The sequence below is a fragment of the Entelurus aequoreus genome, linkage group LG08 (genome assembly GCF_033978785.1).
Source record: "Entelurus aequoreus isolate RoL-2023_Sb linkage group LG08, RoL_Eaeq_v1.1, whole genome shotgun sequence".
NCBI classification, from domain to species: Eukaryota; Metazoa; Chordata; class Actinopteri; order Syngnathiformes; family Syngnathidae; genus Entelurus; species Entelurus aequoreus.
This window is the reverse complement of record NC_084738.1, coordinates 45,195,593-45,222,842: the sequence shown is the minus strand read 5'-3', so window position 1 is coordinate 45,222,842 and position 27,250 is coordinate 45,195,593. Positions and strand designations below refer to the sequence as shown.

At 41.9% G+C, this 27,250-nt stretch overlaps 1 protein-coding gene across 1 annotated transcript in view; it reads right to left on the bottom strand.

The window, feature by feature from the left end:
* The window catches only part of atxn1a (ataxin 1a), a 189,793-nt gene that overhangs the window by 143,204 nt on the left and 19,339 nt on the right, over positions 1-27,250 (bottom strand). The window contains exon 3 of the mRNA XM_062056594.1: positions 14,868-15,021. The gene's annotated coding sequence lies outside the window, so the exon portion shown is untranslated. The remainder of the gene's footprint in view (positions 1-14,867; positions 15,022-27,250) is intronic.

The window sequence follows — 27,250 nt, the reverse complement described above, 5'->3', positions numbered from 1 at the left end:
ATTGCACACTCGAAATAGATACTTTTTTAAATGTATTTTGTAATTTATAATTGGCCTCACGCGGGCCGGACAGGGACGTACAAAGGGCCGGATGCGGCCCGCGGGCCGCAGAATGCCCAGGTCTGCCCTAAGCTATAATAATTACCTCCATTACGGCAAAAAAATGGCATTTCTTTGTGATTTAGGTACCAATATCAAGAATAATTTATCACTGGAGGACGAGGTTAAACATGTTACACACCGAAAGCAAGCCAGAAGCAGGCATGCTCATATAGCTAAGCTAACTGCTAAACTCGCTATAAACAAGACCAAAAAAATAAGGGATTAATAAAGTTTAAGAAATGTAGATGGAACCGAGTTACAGCATAAAGTAAGCGATAATAACAGGAAATTAAGAAGTAGAATAACAAGAGTCTAGAACAGTGGTTCTTAAAAAAAGGCAAGCAGCATGGCTGCACCTGTAAACGCTGTCTCTCTCTCTGTCTCTCTCTCTCTGTCTCTCTCTCTCTCTCTCTTTGCGGTGAGCTCCTCACGTGGCACGTACCTCCCGATGACGTAGCACACAAACAGTGCAGTATGCGCAAAGTTTTACTTCTGACACCAATTGTAGCGTCCAGAAGAAGTCCACACCAAGTCTGACGCTCTTTTTAAACTTTTATTGAGCAAGCTATACTAACACAGCTCAACATATCTCGTTCCTTCCACACGCACGTCTCCTCGCTCCTCATTTACGCAACTCAAAAAGACAACATCTACTTCAGCAGGTCGTTACACTATATTCTTTAAACACAGCAACGTGTGTACCACAAATAAGCACACGGCTTTACCTTTACTTGGCAGTCCATGTCTTTTTTAAAACACGCCAAGCTAACTGCTAAACTCGCTATAAACAAGACCAAAAAAATAAGGGATTAATAAAGTTTAAGAAATGTAGATGGAACCGAGTTACAGCATAAAGTATGCGATAATAACAGGAAATTAAGAAGTAGAATAACAAGAGTCTAGAACAGTGGTTCTTAAAAAAAAAAGTCCACCATAATGACCAACATTAAATTATAGTAGGGTAGCAGGCGTAAAAATTCATTTAAAAAAAGGCAGAGGTTACATTTAACAAGTATAATTAATATTTTGGCCACTGTAAAATTACACACAGTTTGGACAGTAACACTGTCTTTGAGTACCGTATTTTTCGGATTATAAATCACAGTTTTTTTCATAGTTTGGCCCTGGGTGTGATTTATACTCTGGAGCGATTTATGTGTGAAATGATTAACAAATTACCGTAAAATATCAAATAATATTATTTATCTCATTCACGTAAGAGACTAGGGGTATATCAGCAATCGTCACACACACACTCATTGGATGGATCAACAAAGCCTGGGCTTCAGTGACAACCGAAACCATCCTGTCCGGATTCAGAATGGCTGGAATAATTGGAACTGCAACTGACGATGACTCTGACGTAAGCGACGTACCGATAGAAGAGGAAGCGACGCATTGTCTACCTTTGGAGTTGGCAGAGTTGTTTAGAAGCGGCACAGAGGAAGAAGATTTCATCGGATTTAGCAATTGGGAGTGACAGATTGTTTGGTAAACGTATAGCATTTTCTATATGTTATAGTTATTTGAATGACTCTTACCATAATGTGTTATGTTAACATACCAGTCACGTTCTCAGTTCGTTTTTTATGCGTCATATAACGTACACTTATTCAGCCTGTTGTTCACTATTCATTATTTATTTTAAATTGCCTTTCAAATGTCTATTATTGGTGTTGGATTTTATCAAATAAATTTCCCCCAAAAATGCGACTTATACTCTAGTGCGACTTATATATGTTTTTTTCCTTCTTTATTATGCATTTTCGGCCGGTGCGATTTATACTCCGGAGCGATTTATAATCCGAAAAATACGGTATTTACTTAAGTGTTTTTTTGGCATGCCAAAAATGTAGCCCGCGTACAACTAGTGGTACATGTACCACAGTTTGAGAATCACTGGTCACTGGTACCACAGGTCTAGAGAAAGGACAATATAACATCTTGCTAAAAACTACTTTTAATTGTATCAGTCCCTACTAGTGTTGTATATTAAATCGGTACTAATAAAGTACCGTGACAGCGGATTGATCCATAAATTAGTGGCGTCAATGCCAAGGATAGTATCAGTATATGATCGATACTAGTGTGATTAAATCAATGTTTTTATTTTCTCAAAATCTTTTTTTTGTTAATGTTTACAAACTTAGGGAATAAGGATATAACTGTTTTTGTGTAGTTATTTAGTTAATTTGCACTAATTTGTTTAGCTCAAACAATCATATGTAATAAAATAGAATAAGGAACTAGTTTAAATATTCAATCAATCAATCAATCAATGTTTATTTATATAGCCCTAAATCACAAGTGTCTCAAAGGGCTGTACAAGCCACAACGACATCCTCGGTACAGAGCCCACATACGGGCAAGGAAAAACTCACCCCAGTGGGACGTCGGTGAATGACTATGAGAAACCTTGGAGAGGACCGCATATGTGGGTAACCCCCCCCCTCTAGGGGAGACCGAAAGCAACGGATGTCGAGTGGGTCTGACATAACATTGTGAAAGTCCAGTCCACAGTGGATCCAACACATCAGCGGGAGTCCAGTGCACAGCGGGGCCAACAGGAAACCATCCCGAGCGGAGACGGGTCAGCAGCGCAGAGATGTCCCCAACCGATGCACAGGCTAGTGGTCCACCCGGGGTCCCGGCTCTGGACAGCCAGCACTTCATCCATGGCCACCGGACCTATGCGACTCCCCCTCGCAAGGGACAGGGGAGAAGAGGAGAGAAGAAAAGAAACGGCAGATCAACTGGTCTAAAAAAAGGGGGGGTCTATTTAAAGGCTAGATTATACAAATGAGTTTTAAGATGGGACTTAAATGCTTCTACTGAGGTAGCATCTCTAACTGTTACCGGGAGGGCATTCCAGAGTACTGGAGCCCGAATAGAAAACGCTCTATAGCCCGCAGACTTTTTTTTGGCTCTGGGAATCACTAATAAGCCGGAGTTCTTTGAACGCAGATTTCTTGTCGGGACATATGGTACAATACAATCGGCGAGATAGGCTGGAGCTAAACCGTGTAATATTTTATACGTAAGTAGTAAAACCTTAAAGTCGCATCTTAAGTGCACAGGAAGCCAGTGCAAGTGAGCCAGTATAGGCGTAATATGATCAAACTTTCTTGTTTTTGTCAAAAGCCTTGCAGCCGCATTTTGTACCAACTGTAATCTTTTAATGCTAGACATAGGGAGGCCCGAAAATAATACGTTACAGTAATCGAGACGAGACGTAACGAACGCATGAATAATGATCTCAGCGTCGCTAGTGGACAAGATGGAACGAATTTTAGCGATATTACGGAGATGAAAGAAGGCCGTTTTAGTAACACTCTTAATGTGTGACTCAAACGAGAGAGTTGGGTCGAAGATAATACCCAGATTCTTTACCGAGTCTCCTTGTTTAATTGTTTGGTTGTCAAATGTTAAGGTGGTATTATTAAATAGATGTTGGTGTCTAGCAGGACCGATAATCAGCATTTCCGTTTTCTTAGCGTTGAGTTGCAAAAAGTTAGCGGACATCCATTGTTTAATTTCATTAAGACACGCCTCCAGCTGACTACAGTCCGGCGTGTTGGTCAGCTTTAGGGGCATGTAGAGTTGAGTGTCATCAGCATAACAGTGAAAGCTAACACCGTACTTGCGTATGATGTCACCCAGCGGCAGCATGTAAATACTAAAGAGTGCAGGGCCAAGAACCGAACCCTGGGGAACTCCGCACGTTACCTTGACATAGTCCGAGGTCACATTGTTATGGGAGACGCACTGCATCCTGTCAGTAAGATAAGAGTTAAACCAAGACAAGGCTAAGTCTGACATACCAATACGTGTTTTGATACGCTCTAATAAAATATTATGATCGACGGTATCGAAAGCGGCGCTAAGATCAAGAAGCAGCAACATAGATGACGCATCAGAATCCATCGTTAGCAATAGATCATTAGTCATTTTTGCGAGGGCTGTCTCCGTAGAGTGATTTGCCCTGAAACCGGATTGAAAAGGTTCACAGAGATTGTTAGTCACTAAGTGTTCATTTAGCTGCTGTGCAACAGTTTTTTCGAGAATTTTGGAAATAAACGGAAGGTGGGAGACCGGTCGGTAGTTTACCATGAGGTCAGGATCGAGGTTAGGTCTTTTGAGCAGAGGATGAATAACCGCTTTTTTGAATGCTAGGGGAACAGTGCCGGAGGAAAGTGATAAGTTTATAATATTTAACACTGATGGACCTAATAATACAAACAGTTCCTTGATAAGTTTCCCAGGAAGTGGGTCAAGTAAACATGTTGTTTGTTTTATCCCACTTACACGCTGTAATAATTCCTCTAATGTTATTTCATCAAAAATAGAGAGACTATTTTGGAGGGCAGTGTCCGTCGTATATACAGTCGTATTTGTGTTAATAGAACCCAGTTGTAGCTGGGATGCGTTGTCTTTAATCTCCTTTCTAATGAGTTCAATTTTCTTATTAAAGAAATTCATAAAATCATCTGCTGAGTGGGTGGAGCTACTGGGAGGAGTCCCTTGTTGGGTTAGCGATGCTACTGTACTAAACAGAAATTTAGGATCGTTTTTGTTGAGGCGGATGAGATTTGAGTAGTATTTAGCTTTAGCTAAGGTAAGCATGCGTTTATAAGTTATTAAACTATCACTCCATGCTTGATGGAAAACCTCAAGTTTAGTCGCGCGCCATTTGCGTTCCAGTTTTCTACATGATAATTTATGAGCTCTAATTTCTTCTGTAAACCATGGGGTGCGCCTTTTAGGGGCCCTTTTTTGCTTTAGCGGTGCTATACTATCAATAATTTCGCGCAAGGCATCGTCAAAGTTGTTAGTGAGTTTATCAATAGAGCCGACATAATTTGGGAATGGTGCTATTACCGAAGGCAGTAGGTCAGCAAGAGTCATCGTTGTGGCAGCATTAATGTTGCGGCCGCTATAGCAGTTATTATTATTATTAGCTTGTTGACAAAGAGTCAAAACTTCAAATTTTATAAGGTAATGATCGGACATTACTTTAGTATATGGAAGTATCATAACTTTGGAGGTGGTGACACCCCTGACAAGCACTAGATCTATTGTATTACCGTTGCGATGCGTGGGTTCATGTATTATTTGTGTAAGACCACAGCTATCAATTATGGTTTGGAGCGCCACGCACTGAGGGTCCGATGGGGTATTCATATGGATATTAAAGTCCCCCATTATGATTATATTGTCGGCGTGCGTCACTAGATCAGCAACGAACTCTGAGAATTCACTGATAAAGTCCGAATAGGGCCCAGGGGGGCGGTAGATAACAGCCAGGTCGAGAGGTAGCGGTGTGACGGACCTCATAGTAAGCACCTCAAACGATTTATATTTATTATTTAGGTTAGGGGTAAGGTTGAAATTTTCATTGTATATTAGTGCGACACCCCCTCCCCTTTTAAGAGGGCGGGCAACATGCGCATTCGTATAGTTAGGAGGAGATGCCTCATTGAGCGCAAAAAATTCGTCCGGTTTGAGCCAGGTTTCGCTAAGACCAATGACGTTAAGATTGTTGTCTCTAATGACCTCATTAACCAATAACGCCTTGGGAGACAATGATCTTATGTTTAAAAAGCCCATATTATAGGTATTGGGCTGTTTTGACGAGTTTTTGTTAAGATTATCCGTAGTGGCAATATTAACAATGTTGCGTTTATTATGCGTAGTGCACTTTAAATAGTTTCGACCATATCTAGGAATTGATATGACGGGAATTTTCCGATTGTTTGCTTGGTGCTGCAATAGACTGGACATATCATAATTTGCCACCTCAGTAGAATGCATGTCCACCTCTGACACAGACACAACAGAAAAAACATTATGTGAATTGTGTATTATTCTAAGAGAATTGCTATGCGTACATGGATTATCCAGCCTGGCGCTGGCTAGTTCTAGCTTAACTGACTCCTCACCCGGACTAACAGACATTGTAATTGCCTGTGACCGGGCTTGCTCTAGTGTAGTCAGTCAAGTGAGACTTAAATAGTAGTCTATGTTTCTAGACAGGATGATGGCGCCTTCCTGGTTAGGGTGAAGGCCGTCTCTCATCAGCAAGCCTGGTTTGCCCCAGAAAGAGGGCCAGTTATCAATAAACGTTAGTCCTTGCGTCCTACAGTAGCTAGCCAACCACTTGTTAAGCGAGACTAATCTGCTATATCTCTCATCATTGCCTCTCGCAGGCAGGGGGCCAGAGACAATTACTCGATGCCTGGACATCTTTCTGGCGAGATCACAAGTCCTGGCTATGTTTCTCTTTGTAATCTCTGACTGTCTCATTCTAGTGTCATTGGAGCCAACGTGTACAACTATATTCGCATAATTAGTGGTGCGATTAGCCTGTCGTACGTGTTTACTAGGCCTGTTGCGAGTTAGCTCCCTAAGATTAGCTTCAATGTCAGGTGCTCTGGCCCCGGGGATACACTTTATTGTGGCTGGTTTGCTAAGCTTTATGTTTCGGGTGATGGAGTCCCCTATAACTAAGGTGTGGTGCCCGGTAGACTGGGGTGTAGGACTAGCTAAAGAGCTAAATCTATTATGCGTCTCAACCGGTACACCGTAGCTTGTAGGCCGCTTAGGACTGCTACAAGCTGGGCTAGTTAGCTCGCTACAGCTAACGCTAGCAGATGTGTCCGCAACATCTAAAGTTACGACATTACTCTGCTCTAACTGGCGGACACGGCCCTCTAGCAGAGCCAACCTCTCCGTGAGTATGGTGCAAGACGCGCAGGAAGCCATTACTCACAGTGTTTTCTGTCACCGAGTGAAGTTCCTGCTGTCCTCAGGGAAGTGGTCGCGGTCTGTAGGAGTAGCTTCTTACTGACCGGCGCTGCCTTTCTCCGCGCTAGCTTATAATATTGTGTTATTATTGTTGTACTGACAATAGCAAGCACTATAATTACACTGAAAAATGTACAGTTAGTACATGCGACAGATATTGGTATAGGCCGATCTCAAAAATGGATGATCGGTATCGGATTCGGCAGCATAAAACCTTCATGGTGTTTGTGGTTGTTACTAGTTACAGAAAATGGGAATTAATGGGTGGTATAATTCCTCTGAGTGGTATTTATTCCCAGCAGGCACAAGACATTAAAACAACATTGAGAACTTGTTGAACTAGGTTTTGATGTTGAGCAACTCAAACATAACGCTGTAACTAAGGGTGTAACGGTACGTGTATTCGTATTGAACCGTTTCGGTACGGGGGTTTTGGTTCGGTTCGGAGGTGTACCGAACGAGTTTCCACACAGACATATTAAGTAGCGCACCGCATGTTGTGTAAACAATGCACACCGAGACACAACACACGGCATGCTAGCAGCGACCGGGCTACGACAACATGTAAAAGTCAGAGCTGGAAGACCCTACTGCCTCGTTAAGATCTCTCGTTTGTGAACACTTCGGCTTCGCGGTGCGATAAAACAATGGAGGACGAGAGGCGGACAAAGCAAAAGCGGTTTGCCGACATTGTTCAGCAAAGTCTCAATCTATCAATCAAAAAAAGCACTTTATATGTAGAAAGGTTTTGTTAAGAAACCATTCTGAGCCTTATCTTATTTAGTTTTTATTTGATATATGTTGACCACATTAATCCTGGCAATGGACCCTGTGTGTATATGTATATGTATGTTATTATTATCCTTATCATTCATGACTGCCTGCTGTTGCACTGATCAGCCTAGTGGTGGCTCACATCCATCACACACAGAGCTATTTCTATTTTTGGGCAGAATTATTATAGTGTTCCCAATGTTAAAAGGATAAAGCCATTGTTTACAAATTTGGTAAATAAATAACCAAAAAATTTATATTTTGTTGTTTTCTTACTGTACCGAAAATGAACCGAACCGTAACCTCTAAACCGAGGTACGTACCGAACCGAAATTTGTGTGTACCGTTACACCCTTAGCTGTAACAACATGCTTTTTGACGACATTTAATCAATGTTGGGTTCTGACGTTGAGTTGACCATTGAATTTTGGTATTTTACCAACCATTATTCTACAACACAAATACAACATTGAAAAAACATGCTTTTTGACAACGTTTATTCAATGTCGTTGAGTTGAGTTGAGTTTGTGTTTATTTCGAACATGTATGCATACAACATGATACATCACAATTTCCAGTTTCTCTATTCAACATGTTCGAAAAGGAGTAGGAAGAAGCAGAGCTTATTTAATCCTACCCCTTTTCCTTTACATAGCCGTTGCTTAAACTTTTGTTCACTTCCTGTTCTCAATTTATTGACAATTTACTCCGTAACTCATAACATTAAAATAAATAAATAATAATTAAGAAGTAAGTTATATTTCATATAGTGAGATGAGTAACATTATTTTGAAAATGAATGGATGGATGAAATAAATTCAGAATGCTTTGTAAACACTTTGAGTTTGAAGAGTTTCTTGAAGTGGATTACATTAGTACATTGTTTGATTTCTTTGCTTAATCCATTCCATAATTTCATTCCACAAACTGATATACTGAAGGTCTTAAGTGTTGTACGTGCGTACAAATGTTTTAAATTTAATTTTTCTCTAAGATTATATTTGTCCTCTTTTGTTGAGAATAATTGTTGTATATTCATGGGTAGCAGATTGTAGTTTGCTTTGTGCATAATTTTAGCTCTTTGCAAATTCACTATGTCATGGAATTTGTCAGGTTAAGACGTTGATTTATTTACTTATTTGTATTTATTTATTTACATACAGACATAATTTTGTAATACATTATTGTTTCTTTTGCTAATATCAGAGTCCGTTCTGCAAAAAGGTAATCCCTATAAGCACACAGTTTATGAACAGGGACCCACAGTTCAAATATACATCATCATGTTATACACACAATACAGTACATTTCAAATCTACCCACTAAATACCCATTTACAAGGGTTAAAAGAATCTTTAAATCCACCAAATTAGTCTCAATATCCTATTATTCAAATGTGTTTAAAGGTTGCATCTTGAAGATCTGCGATAATTTCATCATACATACAGATGTCAAGACCAAAATGATGCGACTAATGTTAATACCTCAACCATAAGGGGTGTGCTAAATTTACTAAGCATAACGTAGCAATAAATTTTGCTTAAGACGCTTTTTAAAAATGTTTAAAGAATGTGATTCTTTTATAGAGCTATCAATCTCATTCAGATCATCGGGCCTCTACAGGCTATACCAGTGGTGGGCAATTAATTTTTACCGGGGGCCGCATGAGCAACCCGAGCACTGCTGGAGGGCCACATCGACAATATTTCAATTAAATTTTGCTCAATATTATTTTTGATATATACCGTAAGACAAATAATAATAATAATAATAATTAATAATAATAGTAATACTTCAACATAGTGTGTGTAACAGCATTCCATGACTAATATAAATGAATTAACATTAATAATAAATGACAGTAAAATAAGCACACGTATGACTGAGGAGTCATAGTGTAACTTTGTGTGGTGTTTGAGTTATCCGACTTTTTGTGTGGCCATAAACGCACCAGTGGTTTAGTGGTATGCGTGTTGGTGACAGATGACAAGTTGGTTTTGGCCTGGTTTGTACGGCAGAAAATGACTAGTTTTTCGAGATAGAAGTGTTTTACTCATGTTTTTGGTGTGGTTATGTCCGAATATAAACAGTTTTGCTCAATAAAGTGATCGATATAATTCCTGTCCTCGAAGCATCTCGATAGACGTTACAATAATTAAACGGTGTTCAATTGAACGGTGTTGACGAACACCGTTAGGGCCGCTTGTTGTCACTGTCACTCAAAGTTGCATTGCAAAATTACACAGAATAAATGTGTTTATTTTGTTTAGAACTCAGATGGGATTTGATTTGGTGCGCGGCATATATTTGCTGTGCGCAGCGGACGCTTGAGCAGTGCGCAATTGCGCAGGCGCGCACCTTAGAGGGAACGTTGCTTGGCAGTCCATGTCTTGTTGAAAACACGCCATTCGTCATCAACTTTTCTCTTTTTAGCGTCTCGGGTGTAAACCGTGCATCACTTGTCGCTGCATGTGCACCTTCACTCGCAGGTTACACAAGGACACACGCCCATAAATAATACTTTTCAAAATAAAAGCAGCACAGTTGTATTGCGCGCACGACATAGATGTTTTTTCAACTTTATTTTGTAATTTGTGATTGCAGCTGTTCACATTCACTCACAATCACGCACACGCACACGTCCACACGGAAGTAATACAAATAACGATTTTCAAAACAAAAGCAGCACCGTTGTATTGCACACTCGACATAGATACTTTTTTTAAATGTATTTTGTAATTTATAATTGGCCTCACGCGGGCCGGACAGGGACGCACAAAGGGCCGGATGCGGCCCGAGGGCCGCAGAATGCCCAGGTCTGGGCTATACTAAAGCTTGTACACTTTAGATGACGATTTTTCCCAATTAATAAAGGTTTACTTCTAGTGTTATATCTATGAGAAGTAGTGGTCACTGGAATGATCTGGCAGAGTCTAGAATTTAATTAATATACTACATTATACATAATACAAGCACTGTGAAATCTGATTGCACTCCGTATACTTCAGAAGATTTGACCATTGAAATTTGGTCATTTCCCAACCAACAATGTGGATCCAATGTTAGACATTGTCAACTATTTTGAAACGTTGTTTAGAAGTCAGTTTAAAAAAACATGTATGTATCAGGGTTGTACGGTATACTGGTATTAGTATAGTACCGCGGTACTAATGAATCACTTTCGGTACGATACCGTCTCTGAAACGTACCGGTCCCTCACCCCCCGCGCCCACGTCAAAGTCACATCGTGACATTGCTGGTTTACGAGCAGACGAGCATGTTCGGCGGCACACAATCGCAGAGTACTTACAAGCAGACACAGTGTGTAGACAGAAAAGGGAGAACGGACGCATTTTGGCTTAAAAACTAAAGATAAAGGTGAAGTTATAACACTGAAACGACCCCAGGAAGAGGTGCTTTAAGACATGGCTAGCTAGCTAGCTAGCGGCTAACGACCATCCGCCGTCGGCAGTGTTTTAGCTACTTCTAAATCACTAATCCTCACCTCCATGGCGACAAATACAGTAAGTTTCTTACAAGTATCATCCCTGCAGGACGAGGAATAGCTAAACATGCTTCACTACACACTGTAGCTTACCGGCATCAAAATGTAAACAAACGTCATTGGTGGATCGACACCTAACATCCACTGTAATGATAACAAGTACAAGAACGTATCGAGTCAATATTACTATAATTACGTCGATATTTTTTGGCATCACAACATCTTCTTTCGCCCACTGCTCCCCAAGGGGATGGGACAAATGCAGAGGACAAATTTCACCACATCTAAGTGTGTGTGTGACAATCATTGGTACTTTAAACTTTAATATTTTTAAAATGTATGTTTATAAACTCTGGAAATATGACCCTGGACACATAAGGACTTTGAATATGACCATTGTATGATCCTGTAACTACTTGGTATAAGATCGATACCTAAATGTGTGGTATCATTCAAAACTAATGTAAAGTATCTAACAACAGAAGAATAAGTGATTATTAAATTTTAACAGAAATGTAGATAGAACATGTTGAAACAGGAAGTAAGCAGATATTAACAGTAAATGAACAAGTAGATTAATAATAAATTTTCTACCACTTGTCCTTAATAATTGTTGACAAAATAATAGAATGATAAATGACATAATATGTTACTGCATATGTCAGCAGACTAATTAGGAGCCTTTGTTTGTTTACTTACTACTAAAAGAAAAGTTGTCTAGTATGTTCACTATTTTATTTAAGGACTTAACTACAAGAAAAAACATATGTTTAATGTACCCTAAGATTTTTTGTTAAAATAAAGCCAATAATGCAATTTTTTTGTGGTCCCCTTTATTTAGAAAAGTACCGAAATAATTTTAGTACCGGTACCAAAATATTGGTATTGTTACAACACTAGTATGTATAATCAATGTTGTCTTGTGCCTACCGGGTTCCCACTTCACAATGTGATAAAGTGTTACAATATGTTAGTGTACTGTGGGCGTAAGTAGACACAAATGCATGCATTGTAATATTGCTCCATCCCAGGTGTAGGGAACCTATGGCTCTCGAGCCAAATGTGGCTCTTTTGATGACTGCATCTGGCTCTCAGATAAATCTTAGCTGACATTGCTTAACACGATAAGTAATGAATAATTCAGCTGGTAATCACAGTGTTAAATATATTGTTAAAAATATAAAACATTCTCATGCATTTTAATTCATCCATCCGTTTTCTACCGCACCTGTTCAAGAAGTCGCATTAATGGTAAGAAGTATTTTATTTATTATTGGTTAGCTTCAGAATAACAACGTTATTAAAAAGAATAAGAGACTTATTATACTCTAAAAATGTTGGTCTTACTTAAAGGCCCACTGAAATGAAATGTTTTTATTCAAACGGGGATAGCAGATCCATTCTATGTGTCATACGTGATCATTTTGCGATATTGCCATATTTTTGCTGAAAGGATTTAGTAGAGAACATCGACGATAAAGTTCGCAACTTTTGGTCGCTGATGAAAAAAGCCTTGCCTGTACCGGAGCGTGACGTCGCAGGTTGAAAGGCTCCTCACATTTCCCCAGCAGCGAGAGCGATTCGGACCGAGAAAGCGACGATTACCCCATTAATTTGAGCGAGGATGAAAGATTCATGGATGAGGAACGTGAGAGTGAAGGACTAGAGTGCAGTGCAGGACGTATCTTTTTTCGCTCTGACCGTAACTTAGGTAAAAGGGCTCATTATGTGGATCACGGATTTGTATTTTAAACCACCTCGGATACTATATCCTCTTGAAAATGAGAGTCGAGAACGTGAAATGGACATTCACAGTGACTTTTATCTCCACAACAATACATCGGTGAAGCACTTTAGCTACGGAGCTAACGTGATAGCATCATGCTTAAATGCAGATAGAAACAAAAGAAATAAGCCCCTGACTGGAAGGATAGACAGAGGTTCAACAATACTACTATCAGAAGACACCGAACCAAACACTGGACCTGTAACCACACGGTTAATGCTGTGCCGCCTGTCGAAGCCTAGCAATGCTAATGCTGTTGCTAACGACGCCATTGACGCTAACTTAGCTACGGGACCTCGTCAGAGCTATGATAAAAACATTAGCGCTCCACCTACGCCAGCCCTTATCTGCTCATCAACACTCGTGCTCACCTGCGTTCCAGCGATCGGCGGCGCGACGAAGGACTTCACCCGATCATCGATGCGGTCGGCAGCTAGCGTCGGATAGCGCGTCTGCTATCCGACTCAAAGTCCTCCTGGTTGTGTTGCTGCAGCCATCCGCTAATACACCGATCCCACCTACAGCTTTCTTCTTTGCAGTCTCCATTGTTCATTGAACAAATTGCAAAAGATTCACCAACACAGATGTCCAGAATACTGTGGAATTTTGCGATGAAAACAGAGCTGTTTGTATTGTGATACAATGTGTCCGAATACTTCCGCTTCAACCATCGACGTCACGCGCAAACGTCATCATACATAGACGTTTTCAACCGGAAGTTCCCCGGGAAATTAAAAATTGCACTTTATATTGGCATGTGTTGCAATGTTAAGATTTCATCATTGATATATAAACTATCAGACTGCGTGGTCGGTAGTAGTGGGTTTCAGTAGGCCTTTAAAAATGCACGCATCTATTTTTATTTTTATTGTCTGCATTTTAATTTTGCTTTTATTTTCTTTCATTTCACTTTGTTGTCTGTGAAGCACTTTGAGTCTGCCTTGTGTATGAAAAGTACTATACAAATAAAGTTGCCTTGCCTTGCCTAGTTGTATTCAGTGTTAAAAAATATTATATGGCTCTCACGGAAATACATTTTTAAATATTTGGCTTTCATGGCTCTCTCAGCCAAAAAGGTTGCCGACCCCTGCTCTATCCCATTGGATGTGTATGCAAGAGGAGTCTTGCACAAACACACCATCAAAGAACATGCAACCAAAAAAAAAAGAATATGGCAATGTGAGTGATAGGACCACCACTTGGGACGTGTAGCCTAGTGCAGCATAAGGGGGTGTAAACAGAGTAAAAATAGCCTGCTATCACAGGCTTCCCCACAGTCCCGTTATATAATGGCCCAAGCTGGGATGAATGACATCACGGGTAGTCTCGCAATCACAAAGCCAGTGTGTCCTTTACAACCATACGCCCGTGGAAGAACACAAACATTGGGTATTAGTACACTTCCATGCACAATATCCATGTAAAAGCCATGCACGGTACACACATGCCAAGCCGGGCTTGTTATGTGTGCGTTCGTGTCACTTCCGCGATGGTGAGACGCAGATAAAAACGCATGAAAAAACTAAAACCAAAAAAAATCTCGCTTTTTCGCAAATAAAGAGTTGCAAAACGCTAAGTGGAAGCGACACACTTCGCTAGAGAGTATGAGCACCGTTGGTGAAAGGAGAGAAAGAAGGGAGCGAAAGTGTGTAAAAGGAGTGGCGCAGTTCGGGAAGCTCGCACGCCGGGCTGACGCGCTCCTCGCCCGGCCAGCGACGCCGCCTAGCAGCGGGGCTCCCGCTCAACTTAACCCCGAGAGCAGGTGGGGTTCTCCATGCTCGCTCGCTTGCTGACATGCTAAAAACACTTTTAGTTAGAATCGCCCTTTTTTTTCCCTCCTCCGCGACGAGACAAGGAGCGACGGGAGAAAAGCAAGCAGTTTTGTATGCGTCTTACTGTGCGTGGGCTCCGTGTGCCTCCTCTCCTGCTTCTCCTCGCCTCGGCTCGGCTCTGCTCGGCGTCCCCCTTGCTCTGCTCCGGGGCTGGCGGCGGAAAGCGTCGCTCCCTCCCCGCCTGCGAGTGTCTGCGGCGGCCGGTGTTCGGCCCCCACCTTGAGAGAGAGGCGCGCAAGTTCACGCAGGGAGCAGCTGAGTGAACTACTCATGCAAAAAAAGTACACGCGCGCACACGCGCACAGTAATATAATTAGCCGGGTGTGTGTTTGGATGCTGAAAGTTCCACAAGATTGTCAAACACTTTTTTTCTCCAGATAGTTCTTTGTTTGCACTACCAAAGGCATTGTTGTGGTTGTAGTTTGCATTACTACGTCACACTGAGAGATGTGTCGATGCTTTAGGTCACCTTTATAGCTTTTGTGGTTAGAAACAGCAGAGCACTCCTGTCATAAATAGAAGATCTTTGACTGGCATTTTAGCACTGTACTAGGTTTGTTTTTTAAAGACAACATAACACTTCTGTCATGTAGAATATCTTTGACTAGGTTTTTTAAAGACAACATAACACTGCTGTCATATAGAACAGTGGTCCCCAACCACCGGGCCATGGTCCGGTACCAGTCCGTGCAGAGCCGGCCCAAGGCATAAGCGTACTAAGCGCTTGCTTAGGGCCCCGCGGCCACCAGGGGCTCCCAAAGGCAATTAACAAAAAAGTATTATTTTTTATTTTTTGCATGTACGAGTCTGACTGATGATTTCTAAATGATCAAAGATATATTATTGTACAAAAACACAATTTTAGGTCAACAGAGTGCTGCTGCTGATCTAGGCCTAGTGATTCTTCCTGCCTCTCTTTAAAGGCCTACTGAAATGAATTTTTTTTATTTAAACGGGGATAGCAGATCTATTCTATGTGTCATACTTGATCATTTCGCCATATTGCCATATTTTTGCTGAAAGGATTTAGTATAGAACAACGACGATAAAGATTGCAACTTTTGGTATCTGATAAAAAAAAAGGCTTGCCCCTACCGGAAGTAGCGTGACGTAGTCAGTTGAACATATACGCAAAGTTCCCTATTGTTTACAATGATGGCCGCATGATGTGAGAGAGATTCGGACCGAGAAAGCGACAATTTCCCCATTAATTTGAGCGAGGATGAAAGATTTGTGGATGAGTAAAGTGCAAGTGAAGGACTAGTGGGGAGTTGAAGCGATTCAGATAGGGAAGATGCTGTGAGAGCCGGGGGTGACCTGATATTCAGCTGGGAATGACTACAACAGTAAATAAACACAAGACATATATATACTCTATTAGCCACAACACAACCAGGCTTATATTTAATATGCCACAAATTAATCCTGCATAAAAACACCTGCGTGTTTGTTACGCTAGCTCCTAGCTCCTCTGCTAGCTCCTAGCTCCATAGAACACGCCAATACAATTCAAACACCTGATCAACACACACAATCACTCAGCCCAAAAGACCGTTCACCTAACCCAAGGTTCATAAAGCTTATATATTTTTAAAAAGTTACGTACGTGACGCGCACATACGGTCAAGCTATCAAATGTTTAGCAGCCAAGGCTGCATACTCACGGTACCTGATATTCAGCTGGGAATGACTACAACAGTAAATAAACACAAGACATATATATATACTCTATTAGCCACAACACAACCAGGCTTATATTTAATATGCCACAAATTAATCCTGCATAAAAACACCTGCGTGTTTGTTATGCTAGCTCCTAGCTCCTATGCTAGCTCCTAGCTCCATAGAACACGCCAATACAATTCAAACACCTGATCAACACACACAATCACTCAGCCCAAAAGACCGTTCACCTAACCCAAGGTTCATAAAGCTTATATATTTTAAAAAAGTTACGTACATACGCAAAAAAAAGTTGCGCACATACGGTCAAGCGATCAAATGTTTAGAAGCCAAAGCTGCATACTCACAGTAGCACGTCTGCGTCTTTGTCATCCAAATCAAAGTAGTCCTGGTAAGAGTCTGTGTTGTCCCAGTTCTCTACAGGCGTCTGTGTATCGAAGTCAAAAGTCCTCCTGGTTAGAGTCTCTGTTATCCGAGTTCTTCCATCTTGACTGCATCTTCTGGGAATGTAAACAAAGAAGCGCCGGCTGTGTACTGTTGTTGCTGACTACGTTCGAAAAATACGTCCATTTCGCACCGACAACTTTCTTCTTTGCTTGCTCAGCTTCCTTCTCCATAATGCAATGAACATGATTGCAACAGATTCACGAACACAGATGTCCAGAATACTGTGGAATTATGAAATGAAAACAGAGCTTTTTCGTATTGGCTTCAATGTGGAAGGCATATCCGTGTTCCCCGGGTTACGTCACGCGCATACGGCATCCTCAGAGGCGTTTCGAACCGGAAGTTTAGCAGCAAATTTAAAATGTCACTTTATAAGTTAACCCGCCCGTATTGGCATGTGTTATAATGTTAAGATTTCATCATTGATATATAAACTATCAGACTGCGTGGTCGGTAGTAGTGGGTTTCAGTAGGCCTTTAAATGTAAAGCTGCCTCTGCTGCACCTGTGACGTTTGCCGCCTGCCGTGCAATGCCAGTGCGCACTGGGCATCAAAAGCGCAGATAGAGGCAAAACAATGTCACAAAAAAGGACATATATCCTTCAGGTGCAGAAAAAAGGAAGAAGAAGAAAGTGGAAGAGGAGAAAAAATGCCACGATAAAGGTATGTTTGCATGACTTGGTAATAAAAAGTTTATCAAAGAGATTTGTAGCTGTAATTAGCTTTAGCTAGGTGACGTTAGCTAGCTAGCGCGGTGCTAGCAATATGTTTTTAGCATCAGGTTACTAGTGAGATATGTTGTTTGCAGCAGAGCTCGGTAATTTATGTGAGTAAAATAAACATTATTTTTTACATCAACTCATAAGTTATGTGAAACTTCCCCAGGAACATTGTTAAAATACTTTGGAGGCACAGAATCAGCCCAGAGCTGATTGGTGGAGTGGTGTGGGTGGTGAAGAACAGAGGAACAAAACTGTGATGTGATGGTCAAATGTGTGAATTAAGGACCTTAATTTAAGGTAGTTTATTTTGATTTTTTCGCCAAAAAATTTTTTCACATCGTTATGTACATTTACATAGTTTTAATATGTAGTAACTTTATATTTGTTTATTAACCGTTATGTTACCTTGTTTCTTTTTTTTTTCTTTTTTTTATTTATTTATTTATTTATTTATTTATTTATTTATTTTTTTATGTCCTGCCCAGCTTCTCGGGCAAATCATATAGCAGATGTAGATGCCCATATCGGCTGTTCAGATTTACTTTACAAAAGAGAAGTGTAGGATACTTCTCTTGTTGCCTTACTTGTATTTTGACTTTATTAAATGTATTTATATTATCATTTGGTGCAGCCGGGCCGGAGCAGGAGGGGATAGAAAGAGAGAAAAAGGAAGACAGAGGGGGGAATTGTGGGGACAAGAGGGGGATTAGACAGAGAGACAAAAACAACAACAGCAAACACAAACACTTTAATGTTACCTTGTTTCTGGTAACTCTGTTCATTAATATTATTTAAGTATTTGCTTGATATTTAATTTAAGTATGTTGTTTTTTGTATTTTTGAATTTGTTCCTTTTTGTATATATTTAAGTGATTTTATTGTTGCACTTTATTGTTTTTCTTGCACTACTATTTAACTTCAGTAGACTGCGCTCTCTTTGTACAAAGTAAACATTAAATATGAACAATTAACCAAAAATATAAACTAGTAATTAAAGACTAATATGTACAAGACTGATGAGACAAGATGACACTTTTACTGTAAATACAAAGCTTTATCACTTGGACTGTTCAACCCCAGGCCACTCTTGTAGCTGAATGTTTTCTACATTTTAAGATTAGGAACCATATGTGGCACTCTGGACATCATTCGTTCATTCATTGGTATTATTTATGTTCTTAACTGGGCCACCCCCATATCTTTATAAATGACATGTCATTTGTAAAGAGGCAGCACGGTGGAAGAGGGGTTAGTGCGTCTGCCTCACAATACGGAGGTCCTGAGTAGTCCTGGGTTCAATCCCAGGCTCGAGATCTTTCTGTGTGGAGTTTGCATGTTCTCCCCGTGACTGTGTGGGTTCCTTCCAGGTACTCCGGCTTCCTCCCACCTCCAAAGACATGCACCTGGGGATAGGTTGATTGGCAACACTAAATTGGCCCTAGTGTGTGAATGTGAGTGTGAATGTTGTCCGTCTATCTGTGTTGGCCCTGCGATGAGGTGGCGACTTGTCCAGGGTGTACCCCGCCTTCCGCCCGATTGTAGCTGAGATAGGCTCCAGCGCCCCCCGCGACCCCGAAGGGAATAAGCGGTAGAAAATGGATGGATGGATGGATGGCATTTGTAAAGACATGCCAGGCTGACAATAGGATAATGTAAACAACACTGCCAGAGCCGCAATGAGTTTATAGTAGGTGTGTGAATGATCAACAATCAATATTATTGGCAGAAATAGAGGGCCCCAAAATCAAATTTTGCTTAGGGCCCCATGGGAGCTTGGGCCGGCACTGGGTCCGTGCATTGATTGGTACCGGGCCGCACAAGAAATTTAAAAAATATATATATATACACTACCGTTCAAAAGTTTGGGGTCACCCAAACAATTTTGTGGAATAGCCTTCATTTCTAAGAACAAGAATAGAATGTCAAGTTTTAGATGAAAGTTCTCTTTTTCTGGCCATTTTGAGCGTTTAATTGACCCCACAAATGTGATGCTCCAGAAACTCAATCTGCTCAAAGGAAGGTCAGTTTTGTAGCTTCTGTAACGAGCTAAACTGTTTTCAGATGTGTGAACATGATTGCACAAGGGTTTTTTAATCATCAATTAGCCTTCTGAGCCAATGAGCAAACACATTGTACCATTAGAACACTGGAGTGATAGTTTCTGGAAATGGGCCTCTATACACCTATGTAGATATTGCACCAAAAAACAGACATTTGCAGCTAGAATAGTCATTTACCACATTAGCAATGTATAGAGTGTATTTCTTTAAAGTTAATGCTAGTTTAAAGTTATCTTCATTGAAAAGTACAGTGCTTTTCCTTCAAAAATAAGGACATTTCAATGTGACCCCAAACTTTTGAACGGTAGTGTACATGTATATATATTTTTAAAATTAAATCAACATAAAAAACACAATATATACATTATATACCAATATAGATCAATACAGTCTGCAGGGATACAGTCCGTAAGCACACATGATTGTATTTCTTTATGACAAAATAAAAAAATAAAAAAATACAAGCAGCTACAAAAAGGTTGGGGACCACTGAAGATCTTTGACTGGTGTTTTTGCATCAGATTCTTAAAAACAGCAGAGCATTCCTGTCTAATATTAGATATTTTCCTGGCATTTTTGCTCCAGATTCTTAAAAACAGCAGAGCTAGCATTTTTGCAGCAGATTTATAGAAACAGCAAAGCTCTCTTATCATTTAGAGCAGTGGTCCCCAACCACCGGGCCGCGGCCCGGTACCGGTCCGTGAATCGATTGGTACCGGGCCGCACAAGAAAAAAAAATTAAAAAAAATAAATAAAATTAAAAAAAAAAATATATATATATATATATATATATATATATATATATTTATTTATTTATTTATTTATTTTAAATTAATCAACATAAAAGAGTCTCCTACATTATATATCAATATAGATCAATACAGTCTGCAGGGATACAGTCCGTAAGCACACATGATTGTATTTTTTTATGACAAAAATAAAAAAATAAAAACATTACCATAATTTTCTAGCATTGACCGGTCCGCAGTCACAAAAAGTTTGGGGACCACTGATTTAGAGGATCCATGACTAGTGTTTTCTTTTATAGTATGTCCTTAAAACCAGCAGAGCGCTCTTTTCATATAGAGGATTTTTGACAAGTGGCAAAGTACTCCTGTCATATGAAGACTTTTGACTTCTTAAAAACAGTATTTACTGGCATTTGTGTTGCAGATTCTTAAAACAGCAGAGCACTCCTGTGCCATAGAGTATTTTTGACTAGTGTTTTTGTATCTGATTCTTAAAAACAACAGAGCACTCCTGTCCATATATGAAGGAACTTTGACTCGAGTTTTTGTACCAGATTCCTAAAAACAGCAAAGTGTTCCTGTCATAGAGGACATCTTTGACTGGCATTTTTCCAGTACACTAAAAAAAAAAAGAGATCGCTTCTGTCATTTAGAAGATCTTTGACTGCTATTTGTTGTAATATGTTTTTAGAAGGAGCAGAACACTCCTGTAATAAAAATCTTTGACTGGCATTTTTGCATCATATTCTTAAAAACAGCCGAGCGCTCTTGTCATGTAAAGGATATTTAACTAGTATTTTATGTAGTAGTTTTTAAAAAAAACAGCAGAACACCCCTGTCATATAGAAGATCTTTGACTGACATTTTGCAGCAGTATCTTAAAAACAACAGAACACTCCTGTACTATGGAGGAACTTTGACCAGCATTTTTTGTAGTAAGTTTTTAAAGACAGCATAATACGTCAGTCATATAGAAGATATTTGACTGGCATTTTTGCAGCATATTCTTAAAAACAGCAAAGCGATGTGATAGTGTTTCTTTTGCAGAAGCACTTTAAAAACAGCAGAGCAGTCCTGTCATGTAAAGGATCTTTGACTACTGTGAACATATTGCTTATATCCTAATTTCAGAAAGTGTTTGGGACTACATTAGCCATTTGATGAGGTAAAAAGAGAATTGGAATAATAGGAATAATAGCTAAGGGAGAAGTCCAGCCTTGTCCCTAGATTTCCGCAAAAGTGGCCCCCAGGAAGATTAGGGTGAGTAGCCCTGCTCTCATGCATAATAAATGATCTCATACGTCACATTAAAAATAGACTCTTCTGTTGAGAAATGTGTCAGATAGCGAGCAGAAGGCTATGACAGGCATCCTGCAGTGGAGGCCCATTGTCAGCTGACGTTGACACGGCTCAGTGCAAACAATGCTCATATTTACTGTGTTACGTGAAGGCACCTAAGGCGACTTTCTGTGGATCAAACACACCTGTGAGAGTATCCTTTTGGCTCCTCTTAGATATTCCAACATGGCCTTTACACCAAAGGACAAAAACAAACAAGTTGCTAAATCATTCAGTGGAGCCTGTCAATAACAGTTTGGGTTGCTCCCTGCTGGCCGTTGGCAAGAATGCAGCTTCACATACTGTGTTTTATCAACACACTTGCACGCATGCATTTTTTTACCTCTGTATTGTATGTAAACATTAGCTCATTTGCATTACTTACATCAGTCTCAGAAGAGGAATTAACACTTAATCCTCAGGGTGGAGGCTCTCCGTGCACAGAGCCGTCGAAAAGGTGATGACAGTTCTAAGGGCCCACAGCCCACTAGGGCCCACACATAGCCTCCAGTAGCTTCTATGACAAAATGATTGTGCATACACTGAACTAATATATATTAATACAAATGAATCAACAAATCCCACCAAATCCTTTTGGTCTTTGAAGCGATCTTGACCACGTTTGCACCATGTTTTGAACTTGTTAAACTTGCACTCAGCTGTATAAATAAGTGATTCAGAGTCCAGCAAGACCCACAATGCAATGCGACTCCACATCATACTTTCAAGCCCTACGGTACAAAACAAGTAAACAAAAATAAAAACTACTATCTACTACACACTTTGGAAACATAAAAATGTGGTCCTAATTACTCTAGTATCGATCATGTACTGATATCACCCTGGGTATCGACACCACCAGTTTATGAATTGATCCTGTCTCTACACTCTTATTAATCTACTTGCTAATTTCATGTTAATAACTTCTTACTTTCTGCTGCTATGCGCTTCCGTCCAAACGTTTTAAGCACTTATTTATTGGTGTGGTTTACAAATAGCTTAGCAGTTAGCTTAGCTATTAGCATGCCAGCTTCTGACTCGGCGTGTAACATGTTTAGCATCGTCTTCCAGTGATAAAGGTACCTGATGATACTTAATGCATTTTATTTGCTGCAATGGAGGTGATTATTATTCATTTAGGGGAGCGGCTCCACACTGTGTATGGCGACAAAAAATCAGCTGCTAGCCGCTTGGGAAAATAAATTCAGTGTCAGCCAGAGAGGATCTGCGGCATTAAAAGGCACTAAGCGATCACATACTTATTTTTAACGAAAATCAGTTAGTACTAATTGGTGGATGATGGATCAATACATTTTTCTGTAACCCGCACACTTGGTATTGATCACATTTAATAGCAGCTAATTGATAGGCTAGGCTGTGATGTACCAATAAAGCTTACAAATACTCAAAACATTATTTTTCTTTGTTCAACTTGCATAATTCTGTACTCTTGTCGCCAACTCAAGATTTAGGGCAGAAAAGCAATGATTTCCTGGCATGGCTTCCATGCAGTTTAAAGCCATCACTGTCATGTTCTGTGGTCATGTTTTGTTTGGTTATGTTCTGTTGGTTTTTGGACTCTTTTAGTTCCTGTTTACGCTCCCTTGTTTGGTCACCATGTCAACTTATTAGTTTCACCTGTCTCACGTGTTGGACTCACGCACATGTTTGTAATCAGAGAGACTATTTAAGCCTGTCGTTTTCAGTTGGTCGTCCTGGCGACATTGACATTAACATGCCCTGTTTATTCCATAGCTTATGCTGCTCTGCTCTTGTTACACCATATCAAGTCAATTTGCACCACGGGAAAACAATCCACGCAGTAATTTGCGTCATCACAGTCCACGTCTTGACAGAATGTCGCCAGCTCCAAAAAGTTTTCCTGCAAACGACTTGGTGACAATGGAGGAAGGAAGGTGGGAGGCGTTAGGTGCCATGGAGGATCGAGATCTCATGTGGAGTCCAAGCGGCAAACTGATCCCGATCAGCTCCGTGTGGCCCGAGGACGTTGGCGCAGCGCCACAGTCCCGGAAACGCCGGCCAAGACGAAGGACGTCAGGGAAGGCTTCCGCGAGCGGACAGGACGCGTCGTTCCCGCAAGCTCCTCCCCCTCCGGGCGGAAACAGGCTGTTGCCAGCCCGGCAGCCCCAGGGTGACGTCACGCCACCGCCAGTGGATGACGTCATAGACCAAGATTTTTTTTTCCTGAACTCTTTTTCTTTTTTCAACAAAAGACTCTAAATCCATGATAAAACATTATCAGGACATGTTTTTAGAAATTAGAGCTTGTCAATCCAGGTCATCCCAATTTCATGCTCCGCCCCCCAGGACTCAAGCCCCGCCCAAGTCACAATATTTTTCTTTTTTTCCGCCCACTCAACCCCAGGTGGGTAAGAATGAAAGACATTTTGGACAATTTAGAGGGGAGGATTCTGCCCCCCCTCCTGACCTCCCTCCACCCACTCCTAAAAACGATTCCAGACCGCAGGGAGCACGTCTGGTATCCGCTCCTTGAGGGGGGGGGGGTCTAGGGCCCGAAGCTGTGCTAGTGGGGTGACTCAGCTGCACCCAGTCAGGCAGCAACCTCCAGCCCAGCCACCACCACCGGTTCTTCGGCCTGCCAAGCCGCAGCCTCCAGCCCGGCCACCACCACCGGTTCTTCGGCCTGCCAAGCCACAGCCTCCAGCCCGGCCACCACCACCAGTTTTTCGTCATGCCAAGCCACAGCCTCCAGCCCGGCCACCACCACCAGTTTTTCGTCATGCCAAGCCACAGCCTCCAGCCCGGCCACCACCACCAGCTTTTCGGCGTGCCAAGCCGCAACACTCAGCCAGGCAGAAACCTCCGGCCAGGCCACCGCCACCAGTTTATCTGCCTGCCAAGCCGCAAACCCCAGCTAGGCCACCAGCACCAAAGCCAAGGCTAGCACCAGCTCCAAGGCTAGCACCACGTCAAGCTCCACCCCACCAAGTTCCACGGCAGGCACCAGTACCTGCACCTTGGCCGGTTCCAGTACCTGCACCACGGCGGGTTCCAGTACCTGCACCTCGGCTGTCTCCAGTGCCTGCACCACGACAAATTCCAGTCCCTGCTCCAAGGCAAGCTCCAGTACCAGCTCCACGGCAAGCTCCGGTACCAGCTCCACGGCAAGCTCCGGTACCAGCTCCACGGCAAGCTCCGGTACCAGCTCCACGGCAAGTTCCGCTACCTGCTACACGTCGCCAAGTGCCAGTAGCGGTCCTTCACCAAGACCCAAGCCGCCAAGACCCAAGCCAAGACCCAAGCCGCCAAGACCCAAGCCGAGACCCAAGCCGAGACCCAAGCCGAGACCCAAGCCAAGACCCAAGCCAAGACCCAAGCCGCCAAGACCCAAGCCAAGACCCAAGGCAAGACCCAAGCCGCCAACACCCAAGCCAAGACCCAAGCCGCCAAGACCCAAGCCGCCAAGACCCAAGCCAAGACCCAAGCCGCCCAGACCCAGGCCGCCAAGACCCAGGCCGCCAAGACCCAGGCTGCCAAGACCCAGGCCGCCAAGACCCACGGCCTGTCGCACCACGCCAAGCTTCGCCGCCTGCCGCATCACGCCAAGCTTTGCCGCATCACGCCAAGCTTTGCTGCATCACGCCAAGCTTTTCCGCCTGCCGCACCAACGCCAGACTCGTGTGCTGCCGCACCCACGCCAGATGAGTGTCTGCTGCCGCACCCACGCCAGACTCGTCTGCTGCCGCTTCCACGCCTGACTCGTCGTCTGACTCCACGCCTGCCACGACGAGGACGCGCGCAACTTCCACGCCTGCCACGACGACATGCCCGCCTCCTCGTCGCCACGGATGTGGCCATTCCCGGGTCGTCTGCCACGCCAAGTACGCCGACCACCTCGCCGGCCACGGATGTGGCCGTTACCGGGTCACTCACCTCGTCAAGTGCAGCACCGTTCTACGCGTCGCCGCCACCTGACTCTGCCCCGGTGGCTTCGGGGACACTTGGTCTGGTGATCCACCGCCAAGTCCCCCTCCCGCCCTCCTATGACTCTTAATCTGGTTTTTTTTGGTTTTTTGGACATCTGGGATCTGTCCTTGAGGGGGGATTCTGTCATGTTCTGTGGTCGTGTTTTGTTTGGTTATGTTCTGTTGGTTTTTGGACTCTTTTAGTTCCTGTTTACGCTCCCTTGCTTGGTCACCATGTCAACTTAATAGTTTCACCTGTCTCACGTGTTGGACTCACGCACCTGTTTGTAATCATAGAGACTACTTAAGCCTGTCGTTTTCAGTTGGTCGTCCTGGCGACATTGACATTATCATGCCCTGTTTATTCCGTAGCTTATGCTGCTCTGCTTGTTACACCATGTCCAGTCAAGTCGATTTGCACCACGGGAAAACAATACACGCAGTAATTTGCGTCATCACAGTCCACGTCTTGACAATCACTGCCCACAATAAGGGACTTGCTATGATATGTGGTGATACATAACGACTTTCTGCTTCAAACCACTGTTCCAAAAAACTATAGCAACTAATTATAACACAGAGAGAAGATTTGTCCTAAGGCTGGTGAGTAACACCAAAGTAATCTTGAACCACGCAGATCAGTAATTTCACCATAAAAGCCTATAATAAAGAAAAACTGAAAGACTCTAAAGGTCATGTAAAGCTCTGTATTGGAGTGAACACCACGCCCGGAAACACTTAACATTTTAAAACTGTATTTTGTACACTTTTAACAGATGTTTTTGTTTTTTTGTTGGTGATGCACAGTTGCTCAAAAGTGGTGGTGCTTTTTGCGCCAAATGACTTTGAATTTCCTCAAATAACGGCCTACGTTGTGACAACGCCCTTCAATAAATATACAGCACACCTCAATTGGATGCCTGCTTTTGTCCTCTTACTTACACATGTGACATGGCATCTTCACAATCTACAGATCAAAGCATGCAACATTTCAGGTGTGTCCGCTTTGACAAATAAACACCACACCTCAATTAATTGCACGCTTTTGCCCTTTTTATGTGCAGTTATCATTTGTTCCGGACTATAACCCACTACATTTTCCCAATGCTTTAAAACCTGCGGCTTATAAAACGGTGCGGCTAATTTATGCATTTTTATTTCGCTAACCGCCATAATGTTTTGTATTCAGCAAATGGTTTTCAAATTACACCAACAGAGACGCTGAAAAGGTGTGCTATTGTTTGTGCTATGGCGCCATCTTTTGGATGAGTTCACTCGCTGCAGGTGCAGCAGGTTGAAAATGTACTTTTTGTTTAATGCCTTTAACCGGACGTATAACCATCCACAGCGTTTCTGCTCAAAAGGATTTTGTTCATTCATCACCCAAGCAACGTTTGTAAGTTTTACAATATAACTAAAACCATTCATACTTACTAAACCGCCCCATGTGTGATGTCTGTAGGAGTGTTTTCATGCATATTATCACGTGGCATCGTAATGT